The sequence below is a fragment of the Felis catus genome, chromosome D2 (assembly GCF_018350175.1).
Source record: "Felis catus isolate Fca126 chromosome D2, F.catus_Fca126_mat1.0, whole genome shotgun sequence".
In the NCBI taxonomy this organism is placed as follows: Eukaryota; Metazoa; Chordata; class Mammalia; order Carnivora; family Felidae; genus Felis; species Felis catus.
This window is the reverse complement of record NC_058378.1, coordinates 11,104,189-11,125,599: the sequence shown is the minus strand read 5'-3', so window position 1 is coordinate 11,125,599 and position 21,411 is coordinate 11,104,189. Positions and strand designations below refer to the sequence as shown.

The following is a 21,411-nucleotide window of genomic DNA, read 5'->3' as shown; positions in this document are numbered from 1 at the left end:
AATATGCTCCCAAACCTCCCCCAACCAATATGGAGGATGCCCCTATCACTATTGTAACATACACTGGCTCAACCTATACTGCTTCACAGGACCAAGGACGGGCCACTTCTGCTTAAAAAATGGCAACTTTACCCTTACTGTCCCTGATCCATGGGATCCCCGCTGGCAAACCGGAATAATGGGGAAACTGTGGCAGAACGGCCATTTCTCTAACCCCATCTCCTCTTTAACCATCTATCGGACCTATGAGCCCTCTAGGTCTCCTTCCCTCTCCAACCTTAAAGATCTTACCCAAGTAATCACGGACCAAGAAGACCAGCTCAACACACAACTACAGACACCCCCTGCACAACACCCCTTCTCATGGCTTACATTAATCAGACAAGGAGCGATCCTGCTTAACCACTCAGGCTTAACCAACCTGTCACACTGCTTTCTTTGTGCATCCCTTCAGCGGGATCCAGTAATAGCCGTTCCATTACCCACCCCCTTTCCCAACACCACTAACTCCATCAACCACCCCAGAAGTCAAATCTCCCTACAGATTCCCATCCTCACTGAGACCCCTCAAAGCAACACGTCTCACCCAATATGCTACTCCTCTCATGCCTCCCCACCTTGCCCCTCCCCCCTGCCTATGCCTAGGCACGACCCTCCCCCAGGGGGATTCTATTGGTGTAATGGCACAGCTTATAAACAAATGCCCAAAAATGCTTTTATCTGTCTCCCAGTCACCATTATCCCCCAACTCACCCTATAGGGACAGGAAGAACTCCATCAAGTCCTCGAATTCCGTCTCCAAAAACGAGCCGTTTTCCTCCCACTAATGGTCGGACTATCCCTAGCCACGTCCCTCTTGGCCGCCGGGGTTGACACCGGCTCCCTTGCACACTCCATTACCTCCTCCAGGGACCTGTCAGGCTCCAAATCGCAATAGAAGCCTCAGCAACCCCCCTATCCGCCTTACAAAGGCCGATCAACTCCCTAGCACAGGTCACTCTACAAAACCGACGAGACAGATCTCCTAACAGCAGAAAAAGGGGGAAGATGCCTGTTCCTGAGGGAAGAATGTTACTACTAACTACCTCAATAAATCAGGCTTAGCTGAAACCAATATACAACCCCTAAAGGAAATCCAAAAAACTCTATCCGCCCGCCCAGGATCCTCAGACCCCCTAACCTCCTGGCGGCAATCACCCCTCTTAACTTGGCTCCTCCCCATAGTCACCCCACTAGTTGCTGTCTGTATAATACTTATGCTCTTACCTTGTTTTCTCCGTTTCGTAGGGAAACGAATTCATGAAGTTTCCCAGGTGGCATTTCATCAGACGGCGGTCTTGCGCTACTCGCGCATTCCAACCTCAGACCCCCACATGCTATGGCGCCTCCCTTATATCTGCTGGAAGCAGCCAGATCAGAGCCCTCGCCCATTATCACCAATAAGAGGTTGGAATGTTAGGAAGGGGACGGCCCTCTCGCCAGCGCACCGGAAGAAACCGCAGGGCAACCAATCACCGAGCGCCAGCACAACCCAAGGGAAAGCCCCGAGGCTCTGCAGAACGAATTGAAGGTCAACCAATTACCGAGCAACAGCACAGGGCACGAGAGAAAGACCCACCTGAGCCTAAACCCGGAACTGCTACAGCTTAAAAACCCTACCCCACCACACCTGGGCGCGATTTTCCTGACTCCCTCCTTGAGTCACGGAACCTCGCCCGGAACCTTAGTTCCCAATAAAGCCTTAAACTGCAAAAATTCTTTTTGACTCTAACTCCTATCTTTATCCCGCACAACGCCTGACACTAACACGTAGTAAACGGCATCTCTGGTAATTTCTTGTCCAGCAAATATGAATAAAGACAGGAGAGGCAATAGGACCCTGACCTATTTTATTGTTTTCTTATCGTGCTCAGACCAAACACTGTGCTTCTAATGTGTGCATCATGCTTCAAAACCACTTTTTTGAGGGTCACTCTGACAGAGCAGACAATGGAACCCCTGTTGGTACATAGACCCAATCTCACGGCTTTGACTGTGTGGCTTTTCTGACAGCAACAGAAAAACCCATATTCTCATTTTCCCTCTTGTGTATCTGTAGATTTTCTTGCTGATCCCCAAATCATCGACCAGGCCACAGCTTAGCAAACAGTCTGCCTATGTGAGAAAGTGATGGCTGATGGGGTGTCACTTAGCTGCCTTATGGCCCTCAGCAAGTACATGAGGAAAATTGGATGTCCTTTGCCTATTATATTTCTCCAAAGCCTCCCTCTAAGAATCTAGGTTGTAAGATCAAGATAGACAACAAGCTGATGAAAGAATTTTCTTTCCCTGTCATCTTTCATATTTAAGAAGTGCTAGAGATACCTAATTTTGTAAAGGCCAGAACATTCTACAATGATGGAAAATGTCCTATATCTGTGCAATTTAATGTAGTACCCATTGGTCACGTGCGGTTGCCGAGCACCTGAAATGTGTTGAGTGTAAATGAGGAACTGGGTTTTTACATATTTATTTCAATGAACTTGAATTTACATTCCCATCATCTGTGGCATTTAATAACTCTACTAGAATTATCTATTACTTAGAGGCCAGTGCTATTCAACAGAACTTTCTACAAGGAAGGAAATGTTCCATATCTATATCTGTTCAATTCAGTGTCACATGAACACCTGAACTAGTCACGTGAAATGTGGATAGTGCAAATGAGGAACTGGGTTTTTTAATTTAACTTTATTTCAATCAATTCAATTTAAATGCTGCAGGTGCCTAGTTTTAGTGGCTACGGAGTTAGCACAGAACTGCACTCTGACGCTAACCCCGGCTAAGGCACTCTGCCCCACCCACAGTTCAGCAGCGGTGGTTTCTGTCACCTGACCTTTCCCATCCACCCGCAGCTGATTGGACCAGGGGTGGTCACGTGCTGCAAGGACAGCCATTCAGGGGCTGCTAGTGATTAGTGAGGCCTGACTCCAAAGATGAGCTGCTCCAATCATATTTCTCTCCACCGAGTTTGGAATGGGGAAATAGTGCATTGGCTCTGGGAGGTGAGCGTGAAGTTCTCGCAGCAGCGTCAGACTCCGGGTTGCCTGTAGGAGCTGTGCGGACACAGCGATCCCAGGGGTCTAACAGGGAAAGCAGCTCCCGCCCCCGCCCGGGAAGAGGGGACAGTGGGGCTGATGTGGTCAGGGGAGAAGCCACCAGGCGTGCTCAGCCGCCGAGAGGGCGAGGCCACATCAGAGAGCTCGTGATGGCTCCTCCTCGTCCCATTTCTTTCCCTGAGGCCTGGGTGATTTTCAGCCTGTGTCCCTGGCTTCTCCTGAGATTCCCTTCTTCACGCCTCCTGTCCTGACAACAGACGCCCGAAATATGAGCCAGTGTGAGCGCGACTCTGTTCCCTGTGTCTTAAACCACTTTTAATAAAGTCATGACAATTCTAATACAAATTGTCAAACACATTCTAGAGATAAGCATCTTATGCACCCCCCCCCCCCCCCAGGAGTAAATACAGTATTCCTGAGCTGGGAGGAAATTTAGGAATCAGGAAGTTCACTCTTGTCATTTTGAACCGTGAGCAAAACTGAGCCATGAACTGCTACCGTCTGAGATCACACGGCTTGTTTCTGACGAAATTTCATATGTTAATTTTAGTTCTGGAAGTTTATTCAAACAAACAAGCCAACAAAAACCAAAGAAAAATCCTGTTGTCAATGTTTACTTTTAGCGAGAGCAAAAATCAAATAGATTGAATATATCAGTTTTAAGCCTAATTGAGCTTTTCCCAGACTTGTTATTTTAAGGAGGTTACAGTCACAGTTATAATCCAAGTTTTGTTGGCGTTTGCCCCGCATGAATATTGTGGGGCCTCTGTTTTCTGTAAATAGCCTCCTCCCACCCAGGTGTCTCTGATCTATGCTCCCTGCGTCCCCGAGATGCTGTCTTCTGCTTCCCGACCACTTGGGGGCGCTGCTTTATCACTGCCTTGTCTGCACACTTAAAGGAGAGTTTTGACCTCTGGGTCAAGGCCGCTGTTTCTGGCCTCTTCCCAAAGCACAGCTGGCCTATTTGAGGTTCCTGATTAACCAAAGCCACGTGGAAGATGCACGTGTCATCAGGGCTTCCCAGTGCCAAGGTGTGGCTGGGCAGGGGAGAGTGAGGCCTGGACCACACCAGGGGGCATGTGTGTGTGAGGGTGGGTGTATGTGCGCTTGAAGATGGGAGCCTGTGTTGCTTAATTTGTAGGCAATGAAGGAATGATGAATATTTAAAGTCCTGGGTTTCTGGTCTGGGAAATGCATGCATGTTGGTGCCACCCACCAAGATTGGAAACATCCAGAGAAGAGGGTCAGAACAGGGCAATCTTGGTCTAATTACCTGTGGTGTTTATGCTTTTTTATATTAATGGGCACATGCTTGACTCAAGCTGTGATTTTATACTCACAGGTGTCTTCTTTTTTCCCATTAAAGATTGTTTTTAGGGGCGCCTGGGTGGCTCGGTCTGGTAAGCGCCCGACTTAATTTCAGCTCAGGTCTGATCTCAAGGTTCCTGGGCTCGAGTCCTGAATCGGGCTCTGTGTTGATAGTTTGGAGCCTGCTTGGGATTCTCTCTCTCCCCCCCTCTCTCTCTGCCCCTCCCCTCCTTTCTCTCTCTCTCTCTCTCTCTCTCTTTCCCTCCCGAAGTAAATAAATCAACTTAAAAAAAAAGAGATTTTTAATGATAAAGTAACCCGTACTAATATTTTGGGTTTTTCATAAACATATTTAATATCTTTCATTTACGATTTGTCAGATAAGTCTGGACGCTTTTTGAGGCCACTCATGGGTTTTGAGGATGACATGGGGTGGGTGAAAGAGGTTGCTTACCTTCCTATCTGTTGAAGGCAGGGGGTGCTTCCAGTGCGTATGATTGCTGAAACACAGTGTGTTTTTGATTAAAGGCTGCCTAGGCTCCAATGGCAACTGGACCTCCTTGCGGCTGCTGCTCGTTCATCAGCGAGCACCTGTGTGAAGCTGCTGTCCCAGCAGCTGTGCTTGGAGACTTAAAACAGACTGACGGCACCTGTTTCCCCGTTTCTATCACGTGGCTGACGGTCCAGGGCGGGAACGACTCCTGATGAACAACTGGGATCCTCGCTGTGATGGAGGCTTATCAAACACTCATTCTTCGGTCATCAGCTGTCCATCCATTACCAGTGCCGGGTAGACCCTGTGCCGCTGAGTCAGTAAGAAAACGCTGTGGTGCCTGCCGTTGTCAGTCTGTCCATCCTGCCTGGGAGTCATTTGGCCCTAGCAGCTTCTTCCTTCTCTCGCTTTTCCTCGGTAGAGATGAATTCAACTGGTGGAGTAGCTGGCTAGCAGTTTAAAATAGGACAATGAATAAAACAAGCATTTTCCCCATGGGAACTCAGCCAGGGCTCCAGGATTGGACTCTTATCTCCCAGTACCAGATCCTGCCCCAGGTAACCCGGGGACTGCCAGCTTTTCCAGTCCTTTCTGTTCTTTAGTAGCTTGAAGTTTGTTTGCTGTCCCTTTGTTTGAAAGTGAGGAACTATTTATGTAAATTGGCCTCAATCATGTAAAGAAGATTTAATTGGTCACTTAAAGAGTCTAAGCTTTTTCCTCAATTCAGATATTGGAACTGGCTTGCTCTGGTCTGGACCCAAACTGCCTCCTCTTAGGAGTGCTAACTGAAGTGAGGCTAATCCCTTTTTTGCTAGAACCAGGGAGCCAGGTGTTTGGGTCTTTTCCTATTGTGCTCATCCACCCTTAGAGGATTGTGTTGCCTCTTTACTGAGAGATGGAGAAAGGACTAAGATTTTCTTTCCCATTCCTCCCCTGGAGGGCAGAAGAGAAGGAAATAATAGGATTTCATGCTGAAGGGGAAAAACGCTAATTCTAAGCAATTCCATTAGTTAGCATAGGACTATGTTGTTGGACCCTCCAGGAATGCGGGAGACAGGGCTGGGGGTTGGCGGGGAGACTGGGTTCTAGTGAGACTGAGAAGGAAGCAATCTGGGCCCACATTTTAGCTTGGGGCCCACATTTTAGCTTAGTCTGATAACACTGATTCCTTTTACTTTTCCTGTTTGGAGCTTTGTCTTGTTATTACTTGCCTTTAATTTTGAAGTATTGTTTTTTCAAAATCTTTATCCAATTTTCCTACATTTTGTTCTTGCATTTCTTCTTTTTTTTTTTTTTTTTTTTTTTTGAGAAAATGGGCTACATACCATTTGATCCAGCAATTCCACTTGTAGGAATTTATCCCAAAGAATTGAAAGAGAACTTGCAATTGCCTCCATTTTGACCTAAGTCTGGTACTTTCTAACTGATTAAGGTCTTTCCAGCTTAACTGGGGCAAAAGACCTGGTGGGAACTGAAACTTTCCACTCCAGCAGTAAGACTGCCCTGCAGGGCTGACCCCAAAGGACTGACCCCAGACAAAGACTGACCTGACACTTACTAACCACCTGCATGCGCCTGTTACCTACACAATAGAAACTGACTAGAGGCCAAACCGGAAAGTTCCAGGCAAGTTTTCATGGGGGCTCATGCTCAAGCACAAGCGGAACAGCACAAAGGAAAGGACCCTTCCTGCTGGGCCCCAGAACAAAGTCCAGGGAAGGATTTTAAAGACACCGACGCGGGAAGGGAATGACGTCTAAACCTCAAACCAGCAAGGAGAGAGAGACAGGAAGTTGGGCGCGCAGACGCAATAAGCAAACCCTGTACGGGGTCTCATTCACTACATGAAATCTGCACTCCTGGGCGTGCTTGTTAGTATTATAATGAGGGCGAAAGTCAGGGAAAGGTCAGCCCTGGGGTGCACCTCAGAGCAGACTGGTTTGGTTCTGTCTTCGCTGGTCTTGGTGGTGGAGTCGCCTTTTGGTAAACATCCTGCCCCGGGTTCCTGCAAGGCGTGCTACTCTGACGCTTGGATTCAGGTCTCCGGGAACGCTGCGTTTTTTGGTCAGGATTGAGGGGACCCCTGTCCAGCCCCGGCTTTGTCTCATACCCACCAACCTTTGTCCCACATTCGCCTCATATAGACGTAGAAGTATTTTCAGCACTAGTTGAAATGCTAGTCCCCTGTCTTCCTGATGTGGGGCCCTCAGCGAAAGACCAAGAAAGAATCCTTGAGACATTTTCTGTGCAAAAAGGTGCTTTATGAGAGCACTGGGACAAAATCCATGGGCAGAAAGAGCTGCACCGGGATTAATGCTTTATCCCAGTAAGGATAACTGATGGTATACATTTGAGGAATAACTGATTATATACATTTTACTTGGGGTTAGGGATAGCTGAGTCTCTAAGGAATTCGTGCTTGTTAAAAACAAGGTCTCCAGGAACTTGGAGGGCTAGCTGTTGTTGAGGTTGGTTTCATTGTTGTGGAGTTGAACCTTAGTGGTGAGACCCTTCAGATGTATGTCATTGGGCTGTATGTTTGAAAGATGATCGCTGACATATATGGGGGGGGGGGGGTGTGGGGGCGGTGTTTATGGTTATGGGAGTGAAGTTACACTAACCAGATCAAAGGGGAGTGGTAACGCATTAAAGGAAGTTCTTGAGGGAGCTGTAGGAGTTAGTCTGCATGCCTGAGGAATCCTGCCTGCAGACTAGGAGCCACAACAACGTCTGGCCTTTGTTCCTTTTTCTCCCATCATTCCCAGCATCGGCCTTTCTGAACTCAGTTCCTTTTCTTGTGTTACTACCACTCAGCTCTCACCTTTTGGATTTTGTCAGCGTCAGGTGACCACAGCTGGTCTGTTTGGGACCCCCAGAGTCAGGTGCTCCTGCTGCTTGGACCCCGGTTGCAGAATAATTAGAAAAAGACACGGAATGTGTATGTTAAGGGCACTCATCTTTGAATTGTTTATAAAAGGAACAAATGGGCCATGACATAAGTGTTTATTAAATGAATATGATTTGCAGAAGTCTGGCATAGCCACACATTGGAATGCTGTGGAGTTGTTTGCCATGACGTCTGTTACTTGCTTTAAAATATTTCGGGGCACCTGGGTGGCTCAGTCAGTTAAACGTCTGACTTTGGCTCAGGTCATGATCTCCCAGTTTGTGAGTTTGAGCCCCGCATGGAGCTCTGTGCTGACAGCTCAGAGCCTGGAGCCTGCTTTGGATTCTGGGTCTCCCTCTCTCTCTCTACCCCTTCACCACTCATGCTCTCTCTCAAAAATAAATAAACATTAAAACAAAAAAGATTAAAAACATATTTCACCATAGGCAGTGTTTTAAGTTATACCCTATGGGCACGTGGCTGGCTCAGTCAATAGAGCATGTGACTCTTGATCTCGGGGTTGTGAGTTTGAACCGCGAGTTGACTGTAGAGATTATTTAAAAAGATAAAATCTTAATCTGGGTATAGTTATTTATTGTCTTGGAAATTTGAGCTCCTGCATGGGTAGTTAGTTAACATTCTTTTTTTTTTTTTAATGTTTATTTATTTTGAGAGATAGAGTGAGCTGGGGGGTGGGGGGACAGACAGAGAGGGAGAGAGAGAGAGAATCCTAAGCAGGATCCATACTGTCAGCCGGCTGTGGGGCTCGAACTCATGAGCAATGACATCGTGGCCTGAGCTAACACCAAGAGTCAGACGCTTAACCGATGGAGACACCCAGGCTACCCCTCACGTTCTAGTTAGGAAGCCCCCACTTGGTGTGACCACAGGCAGGGTTCCTCTCTCCCATTGCTTCTCAGCCCCACAGACTGTGCTAATTACCGTAATGATTGTTAGAGGTGGGCCTTATTGGAGGAATCAGTGGTATTTAAGATCATGGGTTGAATTCATTATTTGAAATACTCCCTACCTTTGCCTGAAAAGGGTGCAAGAATTTAGCAAGGCCTGTGGCCCACACCCTAAGGGGTGACACCTTGAGACTTGATCTTAAGAATTCAGTGGCTGATTGATGCTGGTCTTTCAACAGGGCTCCATTTGGGTCTGGACTCTGGTTTCTGGTTGTTCTAGCTGCCTGAATTCTAGGATATACTGTGCTGCCTGACTGAAGCTTTCACTCAAGACTTAACCAACATGAGTTTGCTCCTCGGTGAGTCACAAATAGAAACTTCACACAAAGGAAACTTTATATGCTGCAAATAAGGAGATGGGGGGAATAACTTCGAAAGCCATGACTCCCCAAGCAAGGGTGAATGGGTTCCTCTTCTTTAGGGTTAGGATGAATATTCAGAAAGCAGAGACTTGTCATGGTGTCTAGAAATGGGATAAGGTTGCACATGGACCTTAAGGAAACATGCCTATACACACATCGCATGCTGTGTAAATGAGGCTGAGGGTCCTCCTTGGGTGGAGATTTTAGTATCATAATGAGGTAAAGGTAATTGTCGGTCATTCTAGAGGTCACCCCATGGTCCGTCTGTGCAGATGTGAGTCGGGGGTTGAGCTCAAGCTGTTCTGGATGGACTGGCCGCCACAGCTCTTCCTCTGGGCAGTCATTATTGCTTGAGTGGTCGTTTCTGTTTCCATCATGGGATATGATGGAAATATGAAGGGATAAGGAAAAATGTGGTACAAAGGTCAGTGGGCACAAGCAGGGAAGCAGTTAAGGTCAGGTCTTGGGGGTCCACCTCATGGCAAAGTTGGTAAAAACAACAAAAACCCACAGAGCTGGGCTTTCACATACCTCACCGAACAGATGGCATTGCTTTTCTGTGTGTGTGTGTGTGTGTGTGTGGTGTGAATTTCGACTGAGGCTTACTTTCATTTGTGATGGGGAAAAAATTCACTCTCAATTACCTAAATGTTCTGTGGCTACCGTCATCTACCAAAAAAGAACTTGAGATTTATACAAGGTCAGATTGGCTAAGGTTGGTTTGCTATCCCCTTTAATAACAATGTTGATTTACATATATTAACATTAAGGTGTTGATGATATAGTGGCATATGTGTTACTTTTTGCTAGAGAACAGCATCACAGAAGACAGAAGCAATATCTTTTTTATAACCTGACCTTAGAATTTATACCCTGTCCTTCCTACATAGTCTATTGGTTAAGAAGTCAGCCACCAAGCCTGACCCACATTCAGGGGAAAGAATAAGGCTCTACCTCTTAGTGGGAGAAATGTCAAAGAGATATTTTAAAACAACCACAATGGGGGGAGGGTAAAAGTGGAGCACAGGACATAAATTATAATCCTATTTTCGTGAAAAGAAAAATAATATGTAAGAATTTTGGAAGAGTATATCCCCAAGGGTAATGTTTGTTATCTCTTTGTGCTTTCTGAATGTTTAATGCATATGTCTACTTTTATAGTCATGAAAAGGAATAAATGATTGCTATTTTCATTAAACATAAATAAGATATAAATATGTTGTAAAGAATTCAAACAATACAGAGATAGAGTGAAAAGTTGGAAATGCTACCTTTTCCATATACAAAATTCACTGATAGAATTGGTTTTCTTTCAGCTCTCTTCTTGGTTCTATTGATGCATTTGTCCATTCTAGAACCATTTTCACAGTGTTTGCAGATCGATAGCTTTATCATGTGCTTTGGTACCTGTTAGACACATCCAGCTGTTACTCACCTCTTCCTGACTTTGTTCATGCTTTTTCTTCTGCTGGGAATGTCTCCCTTCCTCTCCTTCTAAGCCCCCATTCCTCTCTCTGTCCCTCCTACCCCAATAATATGCCAATATAACCCCCAGGTTTTTAAGCCCTTACATGTGGTCCCTACACATGGCCACAGCCAAGACCCTTCCTTGGCCCTCTCTCTGTATTTCACTTACCTCAGGCAGTTATTCTTTAGACTGTGAATTCTGATCCTCAATTCTTACCTCACACAGTGCCTGAAAGATAGAGTATTTTTTTAAATTTTTTAGAGAGAGAGAGAGAGAGAGAGAGAGAGAGAGAGAGAGAGAGAGAGAGAGAGAGAGAGAGGGCACAAGCAGGGGAAGGGCAGAGAGAGAGGGAGAGAGAGAATCCCAAGCAGGTTCTGCACTGTCAGTGCAGGGCTTGAACTCACAAACTGGGAGATCATGAGCTGAAACCAAGAGTCCAGATGCTTGACGGACTGAGCCTCCCAGGTGCCCCGAGACAAAGAGTGTTTAAGAGAATCTCTTTGAGCAATGAATTTTACTTTGGCTTCTATGAAGGAATGGGTCCCTCATTCTCACCAAGAAAGGACCAGGTGGGTGGGAAACCAGAAACAGTGTTATGCAACCTCCCATGATAAACTCAAAAGAGCCCTTTGAGTACCTAAGTAAGAGTTTGCTTTCCTGTGATGATCTAATCTTCTGCAGGATGGCAGAAAACTATATTCAGCACATTTTGCTGCTTTTGCCTCTGTGTCTATATTTAACAGCTGTGGTATATTGCAGGGGGTGTTGATCTTAACCAGAAAGGACATTTACTACCACATAGAAGTACAAGTCCAGAGATAGGTTGATTGCACGGCTCAAGGATGTCCTCAGGAATGCAAGTAGTTTTCTCTGCCTTTACTCTGTCCTCTTAGGTACAGCCTTTGAATGTAGAGACCAAGCCCACAGGCTGCAGCCACACTAGGTGGCACAGCCGTACCCACAATTCCCTGCAAGAAGAGGGTATCACTTCTAGCTCTCTCTTAGGAGTGAGGAGATTTCTCCAAGTTCCCCCAGGAGGAATTCTCCAGTCACAGAGCCAAGTGTGGTCACACATTCACTCCACAACCAGCTGTGAATAAAGGGAGATGGGATTCCTCTTAGAACGAAGAGGCCACCTGCTAAAGCAGGGGTGGGTTCAGCCTTCCTGAGCTGAAGTTGGACACTCAACTGACTGAGCCACCCAGGTGCCCCTCTTTCTCTTTTCTTAAGATGTTGATAATATTATTGCCTACTTCATAGGTCATTGTGAGCATTACATAAAATAATCCATGGAGATTGCTTACGCAGTGTTTGGCATATTGTATGTGCTAAAAAATGGTAATGATTACTTTATGCTTTCTAAACATTTATTTCAGGGGTTAAAATGCACAAATTAATATTTTCCTTTCAACACCATCTGTTTCATAGAATAACCTTGCACTTGGATAAGTTCATCAGGGTAGACTCATGATTAATTCTGCACTCCTAATACTGAAATAACACTGTTTTGTGCTCTGTCGACTTTGTCATGAATCTATTCTGGTGTAGTTTTCATCAGACCTCAGCTGGGGAAGCCCTTCCATTGTGCTACCATGTTTCAGTCACTCAGATTTCCATATTGTATTTTTCTTTTGTGGCCAGAAGAAGAAGGTTCCTGAGGTACCAGAGATTAAAAAAAAAAAAAAAAAGGCAAAAAGAGAATTTAGGGAATTGTAATGTAGCCATCAGGGTGAAATGAGGGGAAGGACTCATTCACAGGAAACACAGAACATTAAGTCAGTTGGCCCCAAACCAAGGGCACCGAGTCACCCCGGAGGTGTCTCAGGGCTTCGGTGTCATCTTACGGAGGCCGCTCCGATAGATTATATTAAGCTTGGCTGCTGGGTAATTGCGAAAAGGGTTGACTCATCGAATTTAAATGTGACTTTGACAGAGGGCTTCTTCCTTAGGCCTTCATTATGAACGGACTTACTTACGAGTACTTTCCCATCACTTGTCTCTGTAGCTTCCTGGGTAACAGCAAATGCCAGAAACTGCACGCTCGCAGGTATAAACCATTGGAAGGAGACAGGGAAGGTAATGTGCAAAGTGTTACCAAGAGCATGGAGCCCGGTCTAATGGCCTAATGTAGAATATGATACAGGTGCCTAAAAGCACCATTGACCGTGGCTTCCACCTTCCCAAGGCCCAGGATTTACTTTTTGGAGCACTGGGCAAAAAAGCCAACACACACACTGCTTCTTCACACCATGGTCAAATAAAAGTGGTCTTGTATGCTGGCTTTCCTCTATGCACAGAGCTTTCCTAGGCCCGTGGAAAGACACGGAGGGAACAGATTACTTTGCCCTTCAGGACTCCTGCTGGGCATGCTGGTCTTCCCATGTCCTAATTTTTTGGAGGCTATAGGCCTTCTGGACAAGAGGCAGGTAACACATACCATAGGGAGGAGTAAATGTGACACTGCGCACAGGAGGGCAGGAAGTGGGTTGTCACTTTTGTGTAAACCGAAGCACGTGAGCACATGAGGCTTGTTTCTGGACTGACCTGTAAGACGCCATTGAAGACAGTTGCTTTCAGGAAGATCAACTGGGGGTGAGGGGTGGGAGTTCTTTTCTTTTCTTTAAAAAAATATTTTTTTAATGTTTATTTATTTTTGAGAAAGGGGGAGAGAGAGAGAGAGAGCCGGGGAGAGGCAGAGAGAGAGGGAGACACAGAATCCGAAGCAGGCTCCAGGCTCTGAGCCATCAGCACAGAGCCCAACATGGGGCTCAAACTCACAACCCGTGAGATCACGACCTGAGCCAAAGTCTGACGCTTAACTGACTGAGCCGCCCGGGTGCCCTGGCTGTTCTTGTCTTTTCATCTGGCTTTTCAATATGGTTTGGATTCTTTTTTTTTTTTTTTTAATTTTTTTTTTCAACGTTTATTTATTTTTGGGACAGAGAGAGACAGAGCATGAATGGGGGAGGGGCAGAGAGAGAGGGAGACACAGAATCGGAAACAGGCTCCAGGCTCTGAGCCATCAGCCCAGAGCCTGACGCGGGGCTCGAACTCACGGACCGTGAGATCGTGACCTGGCTGAAGTCGGATGCTTAACCGACTGCGCCACCCAGGCGTCCCTGGTTTGGATTCTTTTTGATCATACCCTTTAGTATTTTTATTGGTAGGATTATGGGCCTTTTCATTGTCTTTATACTATGTTTTTATTTAAAAATAGTTTATAAATGTTACCTTGTAGTGATAAGACAAAAAGACAGATAACAAGTGTGGTGAGGATATGGAGAAACGGGACGCTCATACGTTCCTGGTTGTAATATAAAATGTAAATTTCTAACAAATAGAAATTTATCCAGAAAGTATGTTCCAGATAAATTCAGCCATTCTCTGGGAATTTTCTAGGCTCCTTTAAATCTGGTCAAATTATGTCATAGTTCGGTGTGATTCATTCAGCAAATGTTCTGTGAGCTCCAGGTGTGTGCCAGGCCCTTTGTCCTGGACAAGGACAAGGGAATTTTTAGGATGAAAGTCTGACTTTGATAAGTGTGGGTAGCACCACCAGCTGTGAAGACTACTGGCACCAGAAACGACACTTCCCAGCAACCTCTTTGTCAGTCTCTGGGCACTTCCTTGGGGCAGCCTTTGCCATTTTGAGGAAATAGTGGCTGGTGGACAATGGGTTTCTCTCTTTAGGATGGTGCTGGTCTCCTCCTCTGTCCTCTCCCTGCCAACACCCCTAGCATTTAGCCTGCAGAACCCAATAAGGCTGAATAATTATGAGGGTAAGAGAAGATGCTTCTTTGAAAACTAAAGTCAGATACTTTTGACCCATGCAAAATACAGTCAACATCCTGAGAGAGCCTGATGAAGGGATAAATGATCAGACAGGCACATAGGAAGAACATCTTGTAAACATGAAGGTAGTTCTTATAATTCAGCCCCTTACTCCAATGTTGAGATTGGTCAAAACTTGGTGGGTAGAGTTCATTTTGCCCAATATCATTGAAGCCTGTTCTTTATTTTACCGCCATAAATCTTTATTTATTTATTTATTTATTTATTTATTTATTTATTTAGAGAATGGGAGAGAGAGAAAGTGCAAGTCAGGGAGGGTCAGACAGAGTGAGAGAGAGAGAGAGTCTCAAGCAGGCTTGCACTGTCAGCACAGAGCCGGATACAGGGCTCGAACCCACGAACTGTGAGACCATGACCCAAGCTGAAGTCAGGTGCTCAACTGATTGATTGAGCCACCCAGGTGCTCCTACCACCATAAATCTTTGTACTGTCAGCCCTTTGCCCCTTACTTTCTCCCCTCCCAACTGCTTTATTCAAGACACTTCACTGGGTTTGGCCATTTCTTACCACCTAACTTAGCTTTGGGGGGCTGGGGAAGGTGACTTATTTCTCTTGGTCATTGTCTTCAGTTCCATGTCAGCAAGACCGAAAGAACAGTACTTCTTGGGAGAAGTGGGAAGAGAAGAGGTTGGTAAGTGGCAGAATCTCCTTATTTCTGCTCCCCCCAGGCCTGTGGCCATCGCAGTAAGGCTTGCTCAGACTTTTATTGAAAAACAGCAAGGCTTTAGCTCTCAGAAGGCAGAAATGTGCGATGGCGTAGGACAAAAGCACATTGCCAGCTCACAGCATGAAAATCCTGAGCCAGGAATTAAGGAAGTAGAATTTCCCAGCGATAGCCGGGAATCAAAACCAATGAAAATGACTAAAGGAGATTCAGGATATTCCGAGAGCCAAGGATTTAAAGTCAGAAAGATAGAAATAATTTAGTCCTTATTTCAGATGTGAGAAAGTGGAGATTGACAAGGTTAAATGTTTTACAAACAGTCATGTAGCTAGTATCCTGGTGTGAATATTTTGGGTGAAGGTGAGGGTGGCAGGAACCGACAATTTCTATTAAAAAGAATAGGTTTCCTCCAGAATGTCCACTGTGATATCAGGTTCAACTTCTGGCTTTCTACCTTTTCTCTCGTTCTCAGACCATGTAAGTTCTGTGTTGGTTGTTGAAATAGATTGCTCTAATTTCAATTCCTAATACAAAAGGGAGTTTCTTTAGTTGAACATGAAGATCCAAACCAGTAATTTCAAGACATAGGGCTCAAGTCAAGATGCCGTTTCCAGTCATCTGCCAACTACTTTGGGTTTTTCTTAGATTTGTCCTAAAGTGAAATTCTATTTCCCTGGAAAGTGACAGAATGAAGGAATCTTACCACTTTGTAGATCCCTAAGTGGTTGATGGCAAACAGATCTCAATCCTTGCTGACTGTGAAAACGTTAATTTTTGTCTTTCAATTTTATGGGTTTTATGAATCTTTAGATATTTCATTGGCTTATTTGAAAGCTCCCTTGCTTGTGGGCTGATTAGACAGGCAGCAAGAATCCCCCAGCTTGCTAACACTGGGGATCTAGCGGTCTATGTCCTCTGTGGGCCCCTGTAGTATACCTCTAGGTATACTCTAAGGAGGAGAGGCTGACCCTGGATCAAAGCAGATCTTCCCTCTGAAGATAGGTTTCTATACTTAAGGGATTTAGATTAATTGGAACTCTTTTACACAGCTAATAGCTATGTGAGTATAAATATAGAAATACTTTGGAAAACAGTTTGATGGTTGCTGATGAAGTATACACTGAGCAATTCTTTCTCATTCAAGAGGAGACATCTCCACAAACAAACAAAAAAAAACCTTAAGTATTTATTAGTTACTTATTGTGCCTTAAGATGTCAGCCCAAAACGTAGTGCCTTATAAGAGCAATAATCCTTCATTTCTCATGGTTGTGGTAGAGCAGGTATTCAGAGTCGGCTCAGGTGGTGGGGCTAGGTCATGGGCTTTTAGAAGGTTGCAAGCAGATGTGGACGGGGCTGGAGGACTCACTTCCAAGGAGGCATTCCCAGGGCTGTTGGCTGGGAAGGCCACTTCCGCTCCCTTACTGTGTGGCATGACAGCTGGCTTCTCCAGAGACCAGGCAGAAGCTGCACTGTCTTTTGTAACCTATGCTCAGTCACACTGTCACTTTTACTATGTTCTGTCGTCATAGGACCAGTTTGGTTCAGGTAGGAGGAGATTGCCTAACACTGTTGTAACCAGCCTCCTTCCTAGGGTACCAGTGTTTACTGAAAGTTTGTTACTAGTAACCCCAAACTGGAAACAACTCAAATTCCCACCAGTAAGAGAAAGAATAAACTGATGTATTTTTTGAAGTTTATTTATTTTGAAAGAGACAGTGCATGAGGGGGAGGGCCAGAGAGAGTGAGATGGAGAATCCCCAAGTAGGCTCTGCCCTGTAGAGCCTGATGAGGGGCTTGAACTCACCAAACCATGAGATCGTGACCTGAGCTTGAAACCAAGAGTCGGACGCTTAACCCTCTGAGCCACCCAGGTGCCCCAAGCTGATACTTTTATGTAATGTAGTACATAAAAACTATCCCAACTTGCAGTATAGGTCTCAGACACTAGATCAAAGAGTCTAAACACCGAAGACTGTATAGGATTCTGTTTATATGAAGTTCAAGAACAAGTAAAACTAATCTCTGGTGCTAGAATAGTTATCATCTGAAGAAGTGTTGACTGGGAATAAAAATGAAGGAACTTTCTAAGGATGCTTTTTTTTTTTTTTAATCTTTTACCAAGGTGGTAGTTAGATAGAAATATTCAGCAAACTTTCTAAAACATTGGTACACCTTATATGCTTTGTTGTATGTGTTGGGACTCAGTGAGTTAAAAAAAAGAAAAAGAAATAGGAGTTGTTAAAAATCTTATCTCTTTGTGATAGGACTAGGAGATCTACTTTTTTCCATCCTGACAGTGAGCAGATTGACCTGGGATTCTTGGAATTTAGGGACGTTAGACACCCTGGAAAGCAGAATCTGGTGTTTTAAACTCTTTCAATATTACTTTGAACAATAGACACATAAATGGAAAAGAAACCTGAACACTAGTAATTTTTGGTCCAGTGTTTGAACTTAATCATCTTCAGTCACGCAGAGCCTCCGGTTGGCTTTTGTACCATGTGAATAGACAGGATTCATATTTGAAAACATACTATCAAGAAAAAAGATCTCAGCAGACCATGCAGAATAAACAAATTTGTATTTGAAAAGTCAGAATATACGAGATCTCTATAAGGCTCAACTCATGTGCCAGAACTCAAGACAGATCAAGGAAATGGAGAGGCAATTTCAGAACATTTCATCTGGAAATGAAGCGAGGGGATGGAGACAAGATGGAAGGGAATAAATCAGAAATGAGAATTTTTCCTTGACTTAAAAGCTGTGTACTCTATAGATTAAAAATTTCCATCAACTAATCACAGAAGACCAGAGAAGACTTAGAATGGTGATAGAGAATATTGTAAGTTCTAAAGCATATGGAATAGCCCAAGGTAGGACACTTTGCAAAAGATCAGAAGTCAGAATAACAGGCTACAACACAAACATAGAAGCCAGTAGAGCGATACCTTCAAAGTAGAGTATAGGCCACTGCACATCTATACTTTGGTACCTAGCTAAACGGTCAAGAGCCAGTTTGGGGATGGGCAGGGAGAAAGATAGTGTCAGGCATCTAAGTTCTTAGAGTTTGTTTTATACATCATTCTTTCTCAATATGCTGCCCGCGCTAGGTAACAAACTCAAATATGACCTAGGAGTTATCTCCTGAGAAAGGGAAGACATCACAGGGAAATCTTAGGCTGGCAGCTGTGCAGCAGGCCTGGGCGAGCCCCTAGAAGGGCTATGTTATTACTTGACTACCCTGCAAGATAAGTTAATGATAGCCACACAGAGGAATTAACAATCAGCACTGATTTTATCCAGGAAAACCCTCAAGTATATAAGGGCAAATTACATTATTCTGACTAGATTTGAACAATCCTTTAATCCATGGGTAAAAGTTGTTACCTAGAAATCAGGGTCATTAAATTTGGAAGTTATGGTGAAGGTAGGGAAGAGGCTTGGGTGGCAATCTAAGTTCATAAGAAGTTACCAGAAAAAGCCTACTTAGAATGAGACAAATACCAAAGTAGTAGAAGTTTAAGAATGTTTAATAATGATCCCACTGTGGGGGTGCCTGGGTGGCTCAGTCGGTTAAGCGTCCGACTTCGGCTCAGGTCATGATCTCACGGTTCATGAGTTTGAGCCCCGCATTGGGCTCTGTGCTGACAGCTCAGAGCCTGGAGCCTGCTTCGGATTCTGTGTCTCCCTCCCTCTCTCTCTTCCCCTCCCCTGTTCATGCTCTCTCTCTCGTTCTCAAAAATAAATAAAACATTAAAAAAATAATGATTCCACTGTGGATAATGAAGTTTCTAATTTAGTGAAGAGACTATGTATTAATAAGCTACTCCATTTAAAGTTCCCAGGTGATATTTCACTTCAGAGCAGTGATTTAACTTTAAGCTAGGTAGTTTTGGCCAGGGGCTTTTCACTTCAGAGGCACATAGTAATTTCTCCCTGCAATATTCCTTTCTCCCTGTTGAGCAGGCCAAGTTCCAATAAGGATTCCATGGTTAGGAAAGCAGAAACACCCTAGATCTACAGTAGTGTAGATCACTACTCCTGGAAGTTCTCTGAAGAGTTTCCATGGTCAACTCTATTTGGGAAATCGTGTTTAGCTTCCTTTGGAGGCTAAGGACAATCAGTCTGAGAAGCCCTGCTAGAGAGAATCTGGCAGGTTCTAGGTCAAGGCTTAAGCACCAGGATTTTCTCTTTGGTTGGATCTAGAATTAGCATAGATGTTTTTTGTTTTTTTGTTTTTTTTGAGGGAGGGTAGTAACATCAATACTGAGTAGATAACCTACATTCCAGGTGCTCTACTAGAAGACTCTCCTCTCGTAAATCCAAATACTTGAAATAAGCAAATTAGTTTCATTTACAGAACCCCACATACCTGCTTTGTTTTAGTGGGATAGGCCTGGAACTCATATCCCCTTGGTTTTATCACGGAGAGAGCAGGATGGGACTTTGGAATCCCGTTCTCCCTGCCTGTCTTTTCTTGACTTTTCCCCTCACTTACCACCCAACATTTGTCCGTCCTTATCGATGGGGCATCTTTCCTGGTGGTTGTTGCTTGGTTTCCTGGTTGTTGTAGAATGCCTGTCACATCGTGGATCTCCAATACGTGTTTGAATTTAGTGGACTCTAGTCATGCTGTAGCTCCTAGCTTGAGCAGCTTCTAGCCAAATGTGGCTATAGACCCACAAAGTAGGGCTAAGAAATTTAATGAAATTTAGAAACCGCTAGTTTATTTCGATACTCGGAAACTTAATGTTTGTAACAATTTGGGTATGTGAACCTATTTACATACCTATTTGGGTATGTAAACATTCTAAGACCTAAATAATGGTACTTCTGGCTAATGTTTAACCTGCAAATTAAGGTGTACTATAAATATACATGGATGTAAAACTAGAGCTTAAATTAGGTTTTACAGAAGTGATAGGATTTGGATGCATTACATCTATTCATGGTTAAACTAAATTACATCTATTCATGGTTTCCCAGGTCAACTACAGTTCTACTTAGTGAACAAGTTAACTGCTATCTCCACTGCAATCCAAGACCATTGCCCTTCCCCTTTAGCACAGAAGGTAGTCCGTACTCCCAGCCCTTTTCTCTAGGCATCTATTTAAGCAACATCCCCTAAGCAAGCATCAGGCCAACAGGCAAGCTTTAGAAAACCTTGTCAAGCTGAATCTATGTGCCACTGGAAATTAGTCCTATGGAGGAGCAGAGGGTTTTCAGTAGGAGATGGAGTGAAAAGCAGAATATCTGAAATGACACTAGATCTCAGACTAAAACAGGCATCCCTAATTCCAAAATCATGTTTCTGCCCTCCCAGTTCAAGTCGTGTTGCCTTGGTCCTCATTTGGAGTAGGAGTTTACAAAGCACGGTGGGTGCATGCTACCTCATGTTTTCGTGAGGCTCAAGCGTGTTATCAGGCATCTAGGATAGTTCCTGTCACATAAGCATGTAGTGTCCCTGTTGGTTGAATAAGGAAATACACAGTCCCTGCTTAGCAGTTTGAAGTGAGGTTGACTTGTCTACAAAGCAGGTATTTCAGTACCAAGTTTAATGCCTTTTACTTTGCCGAAATATAAAGCAATCTAGAAGTTACTCCCTGAAGACAAACGGGGAAACTTTGTTTAACCAGGATTAATTTCAGAAATCCCCCCTGGAGAGATTAGAGACTGCCAGATTATGGCCAACAGTCCTAGGGAGTCCTTGGAGCAGGATGTTTATTTCCCTGGAGAAGTCACCATGCTTTTCTGTTAGTCTTAAGACTGGTTCGGGCTCAAAACTAAGCTTCTTCTGATCAAACTACTTGCAGTTGACAAATCCATGATCAGATGCTTCCTTTTAGTCACTGTTAATAGACACTGGATTTCAGTGTGGGATGATTAGAATAATATCAGGGTCACTTGAGAAGTGGTTAGAAGTGTAAATTCTTAAGCATCAGCCCAGACCTACTTAAACTCTGGGGGTAGGGCCTATTATGGTTTTTTTTAGCAGCCTTCTTTCAGAGAACTTGTGGTCTAGAAGATTTCACACTAGGTCTAGATTAGTTCTGCCTTAGTTTGGTCTTTTGGAAGAGTTTTTTTCTACACCCCCTCTTGAGCTTGAAACCATCTCTGCTAAATCTGATGTGTTTAGTTCTTGTATCCACTGCTTAGGTGGTCATCCAACTATGAGTCTACTGCAACGTTATTCTATTTGGAAGCTGGAAAAGCTGGCTGGAGTCAAAACCTAGGGTATCATTGTTTTTCTTCTACCGTCATGCAAAATAATGCCCCAGGCTGGAGAGAGGAGATGCCCAGAGCAGATAGA

At 44.4% G+C, this 21,411-nt stretch overlaps 2 long non-coding RNA genes across 11 annotated transcripts in view; one reads left to right on the top strand and one right to left on the bottom strand.

Annotated features, from left to right (window-relative positions):
• LOC109492973 overlaps window positions 1–1,577 on the bottom strand; it is a 52,294-nt gene extending 50,717 nt beyond the window's left edge. For 2 of the 8 annotated variants that reach the window (XR_006586853.1, XR_006586855.1), the window contains exon 1: window positions 1,267–1,536. This is a non-coding gene — a long non-coding RNA (uncharacterized LOC109492973). Of the gene's footprint in view, window positions 1–1,266 lie in introns of all 8 variants that reach the window. The other 6 variants (XR_006586859.1, XR_006586852.1, XR_006586857.1 and 3 more) reach the window with 6 other exon arrangements.
• A 3,349-nt stretch (window positions 1,578–4,926) lies between these two features.
• LOC123380738 overlaps window positions 4,927–21,411 on the top strand; it is a 121,589-nt gene continuing 105,104 nt past the window's right edge. Inside the window, exons 1-3 of one of the 3 annotated variants that reach the window (XR_006586851.1) lie at window positions 4,927–5,456; window positions 8,934–9,053; window positions 15,006–15,974. This is a non-coding gene — a long non-coding RNA (uncharacterized LOC123380738). Of the gene's footprint in view, window positions 5,457–6,246; window positions 6,964–8,933; window positions 9,054–15,005; window positions 15,975–21,411 lie in introns of those variants that run through there. The other 2 variants (XR_006586849.1, XR_006586850.1) reach the window with 2 other exon arrangements.